General features: G+C 41.3%; 1 protein-coding gene across 4 annotated transcripts in view; it reads right to left on the bottom strand.

The window, feature by feature from the left end:
• Positions 1 to 8,149, bottom strand: part of grik4 (glutamate receptor, ionotropic, kainate 4) — a 539,446-nt gene extending 531,297 nt beyond the window's left edge. For 3 of the 4 annotated variants that reach the window (XM_051931923.1, XM_051931925.1, XM_051931924.1), the window contains exon 1: positions 7,790 to 8,149. The gene's annotated coding sequence lies outside the window, so the exon portion shown is untranslated. The remainder of the gene's footprint in view (positions 1 to 7,789) is intronic. The other variant, XM_028808425.2, reaches the window with a different exon arrangement.
• Positions 8,150 to 12,037: the final 3,888 nt, after the last annotated feature.

The raw sequence follows: 12,037 nt of genomic DNA, 5'->3' as shown, positions 1-12,037 counted from the left end.
ATTGTAGAATCAACTCTTGGCACTGGGAAGCAGGGCGGCACAGACAGACAGACAGACAGACAGACAGACAGACAGACAGACAGACAGACAGACAGACAGACAGACAGACAGACAGACAGACAGACAGATAGATAGATAGATAGATAGATAGATAGATAGATAGATAGATAGATAGATAGATAGATAGATAGATAGATACTTTATTAATCCCAAGGGGAAATTCACATACTCCAGCAGCAGCACACTGATAATGGGTGCCGTTCTCATTCCCTACCACCTTTGCTGTCACGTCCCCTACTTCTTCATATCTTAAATCATTCTTGAGGCAGATTGAAGACTTAAGTGCCAACTTAATTGAAAAATTAAGAAAAACATACTAAGTAATTGCAACACAAACACTGACTTAATCAGTTTACGCGAAAAGACGCTGACGAAAGAAAAGAAGAAGCAGGCCGCTAGGGAGGAGAACAGAAGAGCTGCTCACGAAGCAGCAAGCGCATCAGCCTCTGAGCAAATGAATGCTAAACGTACAGAGAAAGAGGATGACAACTAGGAATGATCAAGTCAAGTGTATTCACTGCATGTTATCGTGCAATACGCCGTTACTGGTGTAATTATAATAACAGACTAATAGCCATCCATGAGGCAGCTGTGTTAACCACTGTACTGACATTCATTTATCCTGAACAAAATATAATAATAAATGTAACTTATATAACCCTCATTCCATGTTCAAGTCACGTTATAAATGTTCAAAAGGGTGAGTAAGAAAATAAGAAAAATAAATAAATAGAAACAAATAACAATCCATGCAGATCCACACACTGATAAAGGTAAAGCAGGATTTCTTTTGGGTACTTTGCCTTTCCTCCTGCGTCCTCAAAGACAGAAGTGTTAGGTTAATTGTCAACTCCACATTGGCTTTGTGTGGCTGTATCTGCGAAAGGACCCTAAAAATGGGCTGACGCCTACTGCACATTTTATTGTTATAGCATGGAAACACATTGAATTTAACAGACCTCCTGGGGTTTGTTTTAAGTAAAAATGTGGTCATTTTTTGGGACCAGGGAACCCTTAAGATATTTTTTTCCATTTTCAGGGTAGGTATATAGTATTAATTCTTTCTTTCATTTTTACAGGTATTGAGTAGGTACACAGTACTGATCGGTTCATGTTTAGTCTCTTTGGTGCCTGAAATGTCCTCCAGCAACATTCCTTGAGCCTGTTTGTGACACTGTGACATACTGTACAGTAACACACAAATTCCAGTTTGCATCAATAACCATAATCGCTTGTGGGATGAAGTCCTTCAATTCATCAATTGCATGGGACTTCCTCTCCTTTACTACAGCCCAAACAAACAAATCCATAGGTATCTTCTTATAGAATATGCTACCATGGCTGTCTGTTTGTCTGTCCAGGATTTTAAATTAAAATGATCTTCGCGCAAGGCGACAACAAAACAGAATGCAAAGAAAATGAAGGAGTCCGAATACATTCAGAAGACAAAGTATAAATCTTTATATATAATACGCTACCGTGGCTGTCCATTTGTCTGTCCATGATTTTAAATCCCCTGTGGCTCGCAAACCGTTTGACCTATTGACCTGAAATTTGGTAGACATATACTACGTGACGTCTACTATCTGATTTCGGGTTGAGGATTGACCTCCAAGGTTATTCCTCTTTTAATTTTATTTTATTGTCAAATCAACTCTCCACAGCGTGCAGCAGGGTAGCTAATGCGTAAGGGCGTCGTTCTCATCCCTACCGCCTTCGCCATCACTTCCTCTGCCTCTTCATATCTTAAATCATTCTTGAAGACTTAAGTGCCAGCTTAAGTGAAAAATTAAGGAAAACGTTCTAAGTAATTGCAACTCAGACACTGACTTAATCAGTTTTAACGCGGTAAGATGCCGACGGAAGAAGAGAAGAAGTGGGCCGCTAGGGAGGAGTAAAGAAGAGCTGCTCAGGAAGCATCAAGCGCATCAACCTCTGAACAAATGAATGCTAAACGTACAGAGAAAAAGGATGAAAACTAGGAATGATCTAGTCAAGTGTATTCACTGCTCATTATCGTTATAGCAGTGCACCGTTACTGGTGTATAAATAAATACTGTATACCTACTTTTGGCCTGCACTCTGTATACTAAGTGTAAATGATGGCTGTTTAAGTCATTGTTAATGTACCAACTTATTATATTACTTTACAGAGAGGCTAGGTACCAGGATGAACTGACTTCACCCATTTAGCCTTCCATCCATTAATGATGTTATCCTTAATTCATGAATTACTTACATTTATATAGCATTTTCCTAACATACTCAATGTGCTTTTGTTACACTTATAATAAACCTGAAGCTAAAACATGCACACTCCACTGTGTAGGTACTCCAGACAGCATCACACGGAGTTAATGTAGACATCTGACACGGTCTGCAGGCTCAAAAGTGGCTCAGTGGAGGCAGGAGTGCCTGTGTGCTCCATGACTGACTGGGGTCCCGTTTACAATTGGTTTCTACCTTGACTGAGATATTAACTGGCTAGCTTGTGACTCCTGTTGGCCATGGAGACAGCATTTTCAGAAAATGGGTGCAGAGAACTTTCTTTTAGGAAGACAGTACTGTATACATGGCAGAATGTTTGCATTGTTGGATAGATAGATAGATAGATAGATAGATAGATAGATAGATAGATAGATAGATAGATAGATAGATAGATAGATAGATAGATAGATAGATAGATAGATAGATAGATAGATAGATAGATAGATAGATAGATAGATAGATAGATAGATACGGATTTGCATTGATGGATTGAAGGCCAGAAGTCCACATGACCGTCATCATCAAGTTCTTCTATGTGAACCCTGAATACCATGAGGACTGATTGTGAGGTCATTGACATTAGGTAGAATGCCTAGAGGGAGCTGGGTGGTCTCATGGCCTCGGAACCCCTGCAGATTATTTTTTTTTGGTCCTCCCTGGCCATCAGACCTTACTTTTATTCTATGTTAATTAGTGTTCCCTAATTCTGTTTTCTTATTTGTCTTTTTTCTCTTTCTTCATCCTGTAAAGCACTTTGAGCTCATCATTTATATGAAAATGTGCTACAGAAAGAAATGTTGTTGTTGTTAAGTGACTTGGAAAAGTAATATACGAAGGTGAAAGTGTGTTTGTGCATCTTTGTGTTTTGTCTGGTATGTAAATCCATTCCGCTGAACCCATCTTCGCCAAATATTACACAGATTCCCCTTTCGTACACGAGAAGACCATGGGCTGTGTTTCATTCCAAAATTTGACTGCACAGGTGCTTTACTTAGGAAGGGCCCCTAGAAGACGGTGGGTTTAGTCAATGAAATTTTGATTTGGGCTGGAAAAATCTTTCATCTTGGGTAATTAATTTCAGACCACACTGGCACTTTATTCCACCTCGGGCAGTGCCTAGTACACCTGTTAGAGTACAGTAATCCCTCGCTACTTCGCGGTTCACTTTTCGCGGATTCACGACTTCGTGGATTTTATATGTAAGCATATCTAAATACATAACGCAGATTTTTCACTGCTTTGCGGGTTTCTGCGGACAATGGGTCTTTTTACTTCTGGTACTTGCTTCCTCAGTTGGTTTGCCCAGTTGATTTCATACAAGAGATGCTATTGGTGGATGGCTGAGAAGCTACCCAATCAGAGCACGCAGTTAAGTTCCTGTGTGCTGCTGATTGGCTCAGCGACGGAGTGTTGCATTAACCAGGAAGTCTCATCTCACTCATTCATCATTAACGTGCTAATGCTTCAGGGGCCGTGTCCAAGCACCAACAGAGGATGCAAATGATTGCAGAAAAGGTAAAAGTTTTGGATATGTTGAAGGAAGGGAACAGCTACACCGCTGCAGGACATCGATTCTTTTTATTTAAAAAGGAGGAAAAGCATATAAGATCTACGGCCGCAGTGTCCTTTAACCAGGGTGCAAAACGAGTTGCAAGTGGACGGGATAAGGCAGTAGTCTGGGTGGAATCTGCTTTAGGAATCTTTGCAACAAGGTCGACATCATGACCGCCTACAAGCTGCTACGTGTACTTCGCTATACAGTAAGTGTAAACTTATCTACCGATTTCATATTGCTTAGCAGAGTAAATGGTGGGTTGTAAACAATACAGGGAGGGTTTAAAAACGTCCAAATACACGTTAAATAATTAAATAAATATAGTGTCCCTACTTCGCGGAAATTCAGTTATCGCGGTCGGCCTTGGAACCTATCTCCCGCGATAAGTGAGGGATTACTGTATAATGCATAAAGGTGAATGTGTGTCTATGTGTGTGCGTTTGTCCAGCATGCAAGTTCTCACTGTCTCCACCGGTCTTTGCACAGATTCCAAATTTGTAGAGGGAAGACCTCAGGCTGTTTTTCATGCCAGCATTTAGTTGGTGCCCCTACCTTGGGCAGCACCAAGCACCCCAGCTGGTATATAAAGAACTAAACACTGTAATTTCACTTTTAAATGCTTGTTTTTCTTCTATCATTGCATGACTGTAAGGTAAAATGTAAATCTTGTTACCATAAAACCAAAGGCCACTAGTCCCAGTAAGCTATAAGACTAGGAATTTCAATGTTAAACCCCACACAGTTTATTCAGATCAGTACATTTTTGCTGTCCAAATGAACCATCCACAGGTTGGTTCCAGAAAGAACCTTTATTTATTTAGATCTGTGATAGGCTCCATAACTAACCATGAATAGATGATAACACATCTTTGAAATACCAATCTTATATATAAATGTCTACGTGGTGAAGTGTGTGTGTCTGTCCGGCCCGGAAGTGAGAGGTGCAGTTGGGCTCAGAGCTCCATCACTGAAGATACCCAAGCGAGGCCAGCACGTCGGCAAAACGAAATATCAAAAGAGATCAGCTATTACAGAAGCGTGGCGAGAACATCGGCAAAACGGTATCCCTTTTACTTTTCCTCCCGCCGCTAATCCACAAGTGAGGCGAGCACATCGGCAAAACGAAACCTCCGAAGAACGACAGTCGCTTAGCCTCTGATGTACAAATGATCCGAGCACGTCGTCAAAATGAAACCTCCTAGGAGACAGACGCCCAGAGTCGTTCCTTTCAATTACCTGACAACTCTACATTTCAATTATTTTCTTTTTCTGGCAATTTCAAGAATTTTTAGGACCCCGGGCTTTTCACAGCATGGGCTTACACAGCTAGTAGGTTTATAATTTTAAAAGGAGTCTTCATGCACATAATAACACCGGCTGAGTTCAGGCTTTCTTGATCTTTTATATCCTGCTAGGTAGCCTACTATACATTACAGATTTCTGTTTTGTCCTCATATTAGCAACCTTCTCAAAGCTCACCGACCCAAATTCATCTGCAGAGACCCCTTCTCAGGATGAAATGGTTGTTTGTCAAGCAATTGTTCTACAAGGGGCCACACACCCCAGTAAAGTGCCATTATAGAACCAGCATTTTAAGAGTGAGTACAAATGACAATATGTCTCAGTTTGACTCTGATGTAGCATGAACTTGGCTTTTAACAGCTGATGTGCTGGCTTTTCAGACATGAAGTGGTGACAAACACCACTGGGCTTTTTGTTCAAACCCAACACAAAGAGGACTTAGTTTCATAACTACTACATTTCCAATGTGCTTTGCTTACGTGTTGAAGCTGGCATTAGCTTCACTTGTAGCAGTTACCCAGATGTAAACCTGTAAAAGGTTTGCTTTTACATTTATAAACTATACTTGATTGTTTTCCAAATGTGGGGAGAACAAATTGCCATTTAAATGTCTTATTTTTTCTACTCATTATTTAGAATGATTTATTATTCATCCATCATCTATTCTCTGAATCTGCTTGTTCTATTCTGGGTTTCTAATCTATGGCAGCAACATTTGCCATAAATAAGCTTTAGTAAATGTTCTTTGGTCCTTTTCTGGGTAAACTAACAGTTAACATGCTAGTCCGAATAGTTTAATCGTTTGATATGTAAAGTTTCTTATGTTTAAACACTACAAATTGTGGGAACGGAGAGGCCCTGTTTGGTGGTACCCAGAGTCACACTGTGAGGAAAACTGAGTGAGTATCCCTGAACTTACTCAGCAGATTCTTTATAGGTGGGAAACTGTAGAATAGCCAGAAACTACATGAGATTAGTGTCTATCCCTGTGTGGATAGCGCTTTGAGTACTGAGAAAAGCGCTATATAAATGTAATGAATTATTATTATTATTATTATTATTATCTCAGTTTGGACTTTTTGTTTTGTCTAGCATTGCTAATCCTTTCTTTTCATTCTTCCAGTCCTGCATCCACACTTGCACACACTGAAAGGCCGAGTATATGGCTTCTGCACACACTTCAATTAAAATCTCTCACAGGAGGCATAAATACTTAACCTGAGCCTGATGTCAGAGGATGATCTATTACTTACAAAGTAGGATTTTGTTTAAGACTCTTTGACTGAGTGTGTAATATAAATTGTTAATTATATCAGTCACTATGGTTATTTATTATGTATTCTCCGGCTACAGGTTTAATCATGCTGGGTGATGACTTTACGCAGACCATAATCCATCCATCTTTATGGTACGTCATCGCCTTTCATCTGAAATGCCTTTTCAAAATAAAAAACGAACTTTTAGGAGCATATTAACTGCTTGTGTTGAGTAGGACAGACACGTTGAAGAAGCATTGAAGTTAACGTCATATGAGAACTGATTGGAATTGACTTGTTAATAATGGCCGTATCGATCGCAAATTAAACCTTATTTATCCGTCCTGTTAAGACATCAAGCTAGAGAAATCATGAGAGAGCAAACGGCAGTTGTGATAAAAAGAGAATCTGCACACTAGCATGGAATAACGCGAACAGACAAAAGCGAAAAGGAGAAGAGTGTCATCAAGGTGCAAATCCAACACAATCCTTCTCAGACGAAATTACAGCTTTGATTCTAAAATCCATAAATTAGAAAAGGTGCCAGGGATACACGTATGGAAGCGTTATGTGTGCTGGCGGGTGGGCCACCCGAAACAACTCGCGCTCAGTGTGCAGTTACTTGACACTTCCTCGGATTGAGGGTCTCAAACGGTGCAGGAGTGACTCTCTGCACTTGGCGTTACTATTCCACACAATACACATCACCATTGTCTGTCCCCGATGTTATCTTGTCGCCGGCGTTTGGGTGAATTCTTTTTGCAGTTCTGCTAGCTGCATGTTTGCAGCCTCTATGCATCTGCAGCGTCACTCGGGCAGCACGTCGGACACAGTGGTCACAGAGCCCTGCATGGATGTGCATATTTATAAGACTAATCGGCGCTTTGTCACACACATAGGCACCACAAACAGCCATACAAGGTGACTTGCGAGCCAAGCTACAGGCGCTGTAAGTAGCGGCACGTTTCCTGAGATGTCCAGCTGCCCGTTACTCAACCTTCTTAAGAGCACATGCATCTTCCCGTCTGTGTGCCGATTAATTCCTTTTGTATTTCCGTATGCTACTAATTGTGGGACTGTTTATTATATCGTTAATATTTAGACACCCTGACAGGTTTCAAATTATCATTTTTATATAGCGACTTGGTAGACCCCCTGTATCTTCTCGCCCTTCAGCACAGCGGTTTTGTCACTTTGTGGTCAATACAACTGTTTCCTGGCAGTTTTAACTAGCTCTTTGTGTGTTCTGCCACGATGCTGGTTACACTGCAAGGCGCTTTATATGCCGAGATTAAGGCGATAAATACAACTCTTCGTTGATCACAGATAATTTAAGATATAGCCATACCTGTTGGAATAAACGGTGGGTTACTCCTTGCAGGCCCTCTACAAACTGGATTATTGTTGTAAATGAGGGAAATTAAAAGTTCTCCAGATATCGGTGCAGATTTGATTAACTAGAACCCCTCTCTAGTGGTGTCTTCCTGACCTGCGCTTTTCCATTCTTCGCTTCAAACAAAAACAAAACGGGATTCCAAATGGCAGCAGAACCCATATCTGCAGCAACGCTGTGGAAGAATGTCAAGTAATCCTCAAGTGAGATCGGAAGCTCTGCTCTGGGAGGCTCGCTAGACACAGAGATGTGCGACCGGGCGAGGAAGACGAGCGAAGTGCACAACCCTCCAAATGGAGAGAAGCGCTGCTGTGCGGGGAGAGAGAGAGAGAGAGAGAGAGAGAGAGAGAGAGAGAGAGGCGGCTCCTCCCGCGGAGCTCCAGCTGAGCCAATCAATTCACGAACGCTCAACGATTGAAAAGAAGCAGCGGCGGCCGCGGCAGTGACAAGCAACCCGACTCGCTGCAGAGAGATATGGAATAAAGCCGAGCCGAACAGCACCCTACCCAGTGCATTAGAACTGGACTGGAAATGTGTGAGGACTTGCGAGATAATGAGAGAAATGATAGCTAGTTAGGATATGCATCTTCTAAAATAAGAATAAAACAGTCTGGCAAAAGTTATATACTATGAAAAGATGTCGCAGGATGGCGATTACCTGGACAAAGCCAAAGATTTTGCAAGGAAAAAACCCATAGTTGTAAATGGAAACAGGGTGACTATTATCAGCACGCCTGTAGGGAAAAAAAAAACGAACAGGAATTAAGAGATGAAAAAAAAAGCGAATAGAAATTGCGCTTTATTAAAGAAAGCACAGAACATGAACAGGCTGAGGATCTTCACTCCTGGTGAGCCATCCAGCCTCGCAGGACTTGTATATCCCTGCTGAACAACAACATTCTGAAGGAAACTGTGGCTCTTTAAAGGGGGAACAACATAAGATGAATTGTGCATCATGGATTAATTATATTTATCTAAGCTGAGATGTGTATTTTTCAAAATTGGTGATCCAGCCCGACAAGTGTACTTTACCATGACAGGATGAAGATGATTTGAACAGCGCTCGGGATCTTCAAAGGAGGAAAACCGCACTGACAAGAGTTATATGTCATGATAATAAGGTGACATTTACAAGAACAGAGCTGTACATCTTCACACAGAGAGCCAGTCAGCTGGCCAGAATGTGAAACCGCACGATATCGGTATGTATCATGGAAGGATGGGAAAGGTGAGATAAGTAGAAGGAAAAGATAGTTATACATTTAAATCAGGTAGTGGCATAATAGGAAACAAACAGGTAGATTTGTACACAGTGACAGTGAATCGTTACAAGGTGAGCACCTACCTGATTAAATATGTGCATCATGGCAAAAGGATCACCAGCCTGACAGAGAGAGTGTGCCTTATCTGGCAGGCATTGAGAACCTACTGGATAAAATACTCACCTATACAGAGTATTATTCATCTGAACAGGGTTCTGTAGCCTCAAAAGTGTGAGCAAACCTTATGAGCTGTGTATTGCAGCAAGATAACAACCAGCAGAAATTAATCCAAGATGGAATCCCATAGCAGGGGTGTTGAACTCCGGGCCTGGAGGGTTGCAGTGGCTACAGGTTTTCATTTTAACCCTTTACCTAATCAGTGAGCAGTTTTCACTGCTAAATAATTCCTTTTCCCTTGACTTCAATAGCCTTGTTTTTAAGGATTCAGTCCTCTGAATTGATTTGTTTCTTCATTAAATGGCAGCCAAACAGAAATAAGATGTGAAACGAGCCAACAGATGACCAGCTAAACTGGGACTTCAAACTCCAACCAATTTCACTCCAAACAGTCTCTTAATGAGAAGCTGATTCTCGCTGTTAATTAAGCCCGTTATTTAATTCAATGGCTTGTTGCTGCTCTCATTCTGCCACAGCAGACATTTCCAAATTTGTTGATTTTTCTGTTTTTTTTAAGAACACCGTCAAAATGTTTTGGTGATCTGAGAGACCAACCTTACTGAGACCTTCACCTTTCTTTATTTTCAGATATTGTGTGATAGGCACAGGTGAGCTGGTCATATGATAGCTTGTTTGTCTCATTATTGTTTGGCTACTAATTAAGGAAAAAGAGACAACTAAGGAGCCTGAGTCAAGTTAATTAAAACTAAAACAAAAGAAGTTAATTAGCAGTAAAAACGGCTCACTAATGAAGAAGATGGTTAGAATGAAAACCTGCAGCCACTGCGGCCCTGGAGGACTGGAGTTCAACACCTGTGCCATAGAGAAACAGTTTATAAATTTCAAGATGGCGCCTCATAGAAGAGCAGTGTATAATGTTCAAGATGGCATCCCATTGGAAGAGCAGTGTATAAAGTTCAGGATGACATCCCATAGAAGAACAGTGCATTATGACATAATGAAACCCAGTGAGCCTAAGTTCTCTTAAGGTAAGATGAGTAGCAGAGCTGACTGCCAGGGGGATGTTAAACATATCTGCTTCACTACAAACCATAGGAAGATGAACATCACTGTACAGCCCACCACACCCTTCAACCAGCATTGGTTGAGGGCACACGTAATTTCACCTGAATATTTTGGCTGCCCTCAGATCGCTAAAACCAACGGATGTCATTGCAGCCATTGTGCTTAATTTATAAACAGCATACACCTTCATAATCAAACACTCTAACAAGATTCTCTGCAAATTAACTGAGGATAGATAAGTAGATAATTAAACTATATTAGATAGAAAGGCAGGTAAGAATGAAACTGTGTTAGATAAGTAGGTGGGCAAACAGACACACACTATATGGCTAAAGGATGGGGACACCACTCCAAATTACTGAATTCAAGTGTTTCATTGTAAAGAGGTGCATAATACCGAGCACAGCACCAGACAATCTTCATTGACAAACACTGACAGTAGAGTGGGGCATACAGAGGAGCTCAGTGACTCCAAATGTGGCACTGTCATAGAATGCCACCTTTGTCACAAGTCAGTATGTGAAATTTCTGCCCTGTTGAATCTGCCCTGGTCTACTGTAAGTGCTGTTACTATGAAGTAGAAACATTAAGGAGCATCAACAGCTTGGCTGTGAAGTGATAGACCATGCAAACTCCCAGAACAGGCCTGCTGCCTGCTGAAGTGTGTAAAAATGGCCTGTCCTCTGATGCATCACTTACAACAGAGTCTCAAACTGCCTTTGGAAGCAATGCCAGCACAAGAATTATGAGTTGGGAGCTTCATGAAATGGATTTTAATGGTTCAGCAGCTGCAGTTTGTGTAATGCCAAGCTTGGACTGGAGAGTTGTAAAGCACGCTGGCGTTGGACTCTGGAGTAGGAGAAACGTGTTGTCTTTAGTGATGAATCACACTTCAGTATCTGGCAGCCTGATGGGCCAATCTGGCAGATGTTAAGAGAACACTACCTTCTGGACTGCATAGTGACTACAATAACTTGTCCTGGAGGAGGGATAATGGTCTGGGGTCCATTGGTTCCAGTGTAGTGTACTGTTAATGCCACAGCATACAAAGAAAGTTTAGATAATTGTGAACTTCCAACTTTGTGGCCCCCACAGTTTGCAGAAAGTCATTTTCTGTTGTAGCCTGACTGTGGCCCCTGTGCACAAAGCCAAGCCCACGAACACATGGTGGAATCTGAGTGGCCTGCACAGAGTCCTGACCTCAACCCTATTGAACACTTTTGAGATAAACTGGAACTTCATTTGTAACATCAGTACCTAACCTCACCTCACCAAAGCTGTTTGGGCAAACTGGGCACAAATTTCCATAGACACAAATCTCTTGGAAGAAGGAAGGCTGTTTTAGCCACACATGAGTATTGGTTGGGGTTGTTGTTAACTCCATATTAAAATCCCTGGTTTTGGAATGGGATGTCTAATAAGCTCATATAGGTGTGGTGTTCAGGTGTCCACAAACATTGGCCATATAGCATAGATAGATACTTTATTAGTCCCAAAGGGAAATTCACATACTCCAGCAGCAGCATATTGATAAAAAACAATATTAAATTAAAGAGTAATAAAAATGCAGGTATAACAGACAATAACTTTATATAATGTTAACGTTTACCCCCCCACGGGTGGAATTGAAGAGTCACATAGTTTGGGGGAGGAACGATCTCCTCAATCTGTCAGTGGAGCAGGACGGTGACAGCAGTCTGTCGCTGAAGCTGCTCTTCTGTCTGGAGATGATACTGTT

This window comes from Erpetoichthys calabaricus, chromosome 9, assembly GCF_900747795.2.
Source record: "Erpetoichthys calabaricus chromosome 9, fErpCal1.3, whole genome shotgun sequence".
Lineage (NCBI taxonomy): Eukaryota > Metazoa > Chordata > Cladistia > Polypteriformes > Polypteridae > Erpetoichthys > Erpetoichthys calabaricus.
The sequence above is the reverse complement of the archived record's forward strand: the minus strand, read 5'-3'. Positions and strand labels throughout refer to the sequence as shown.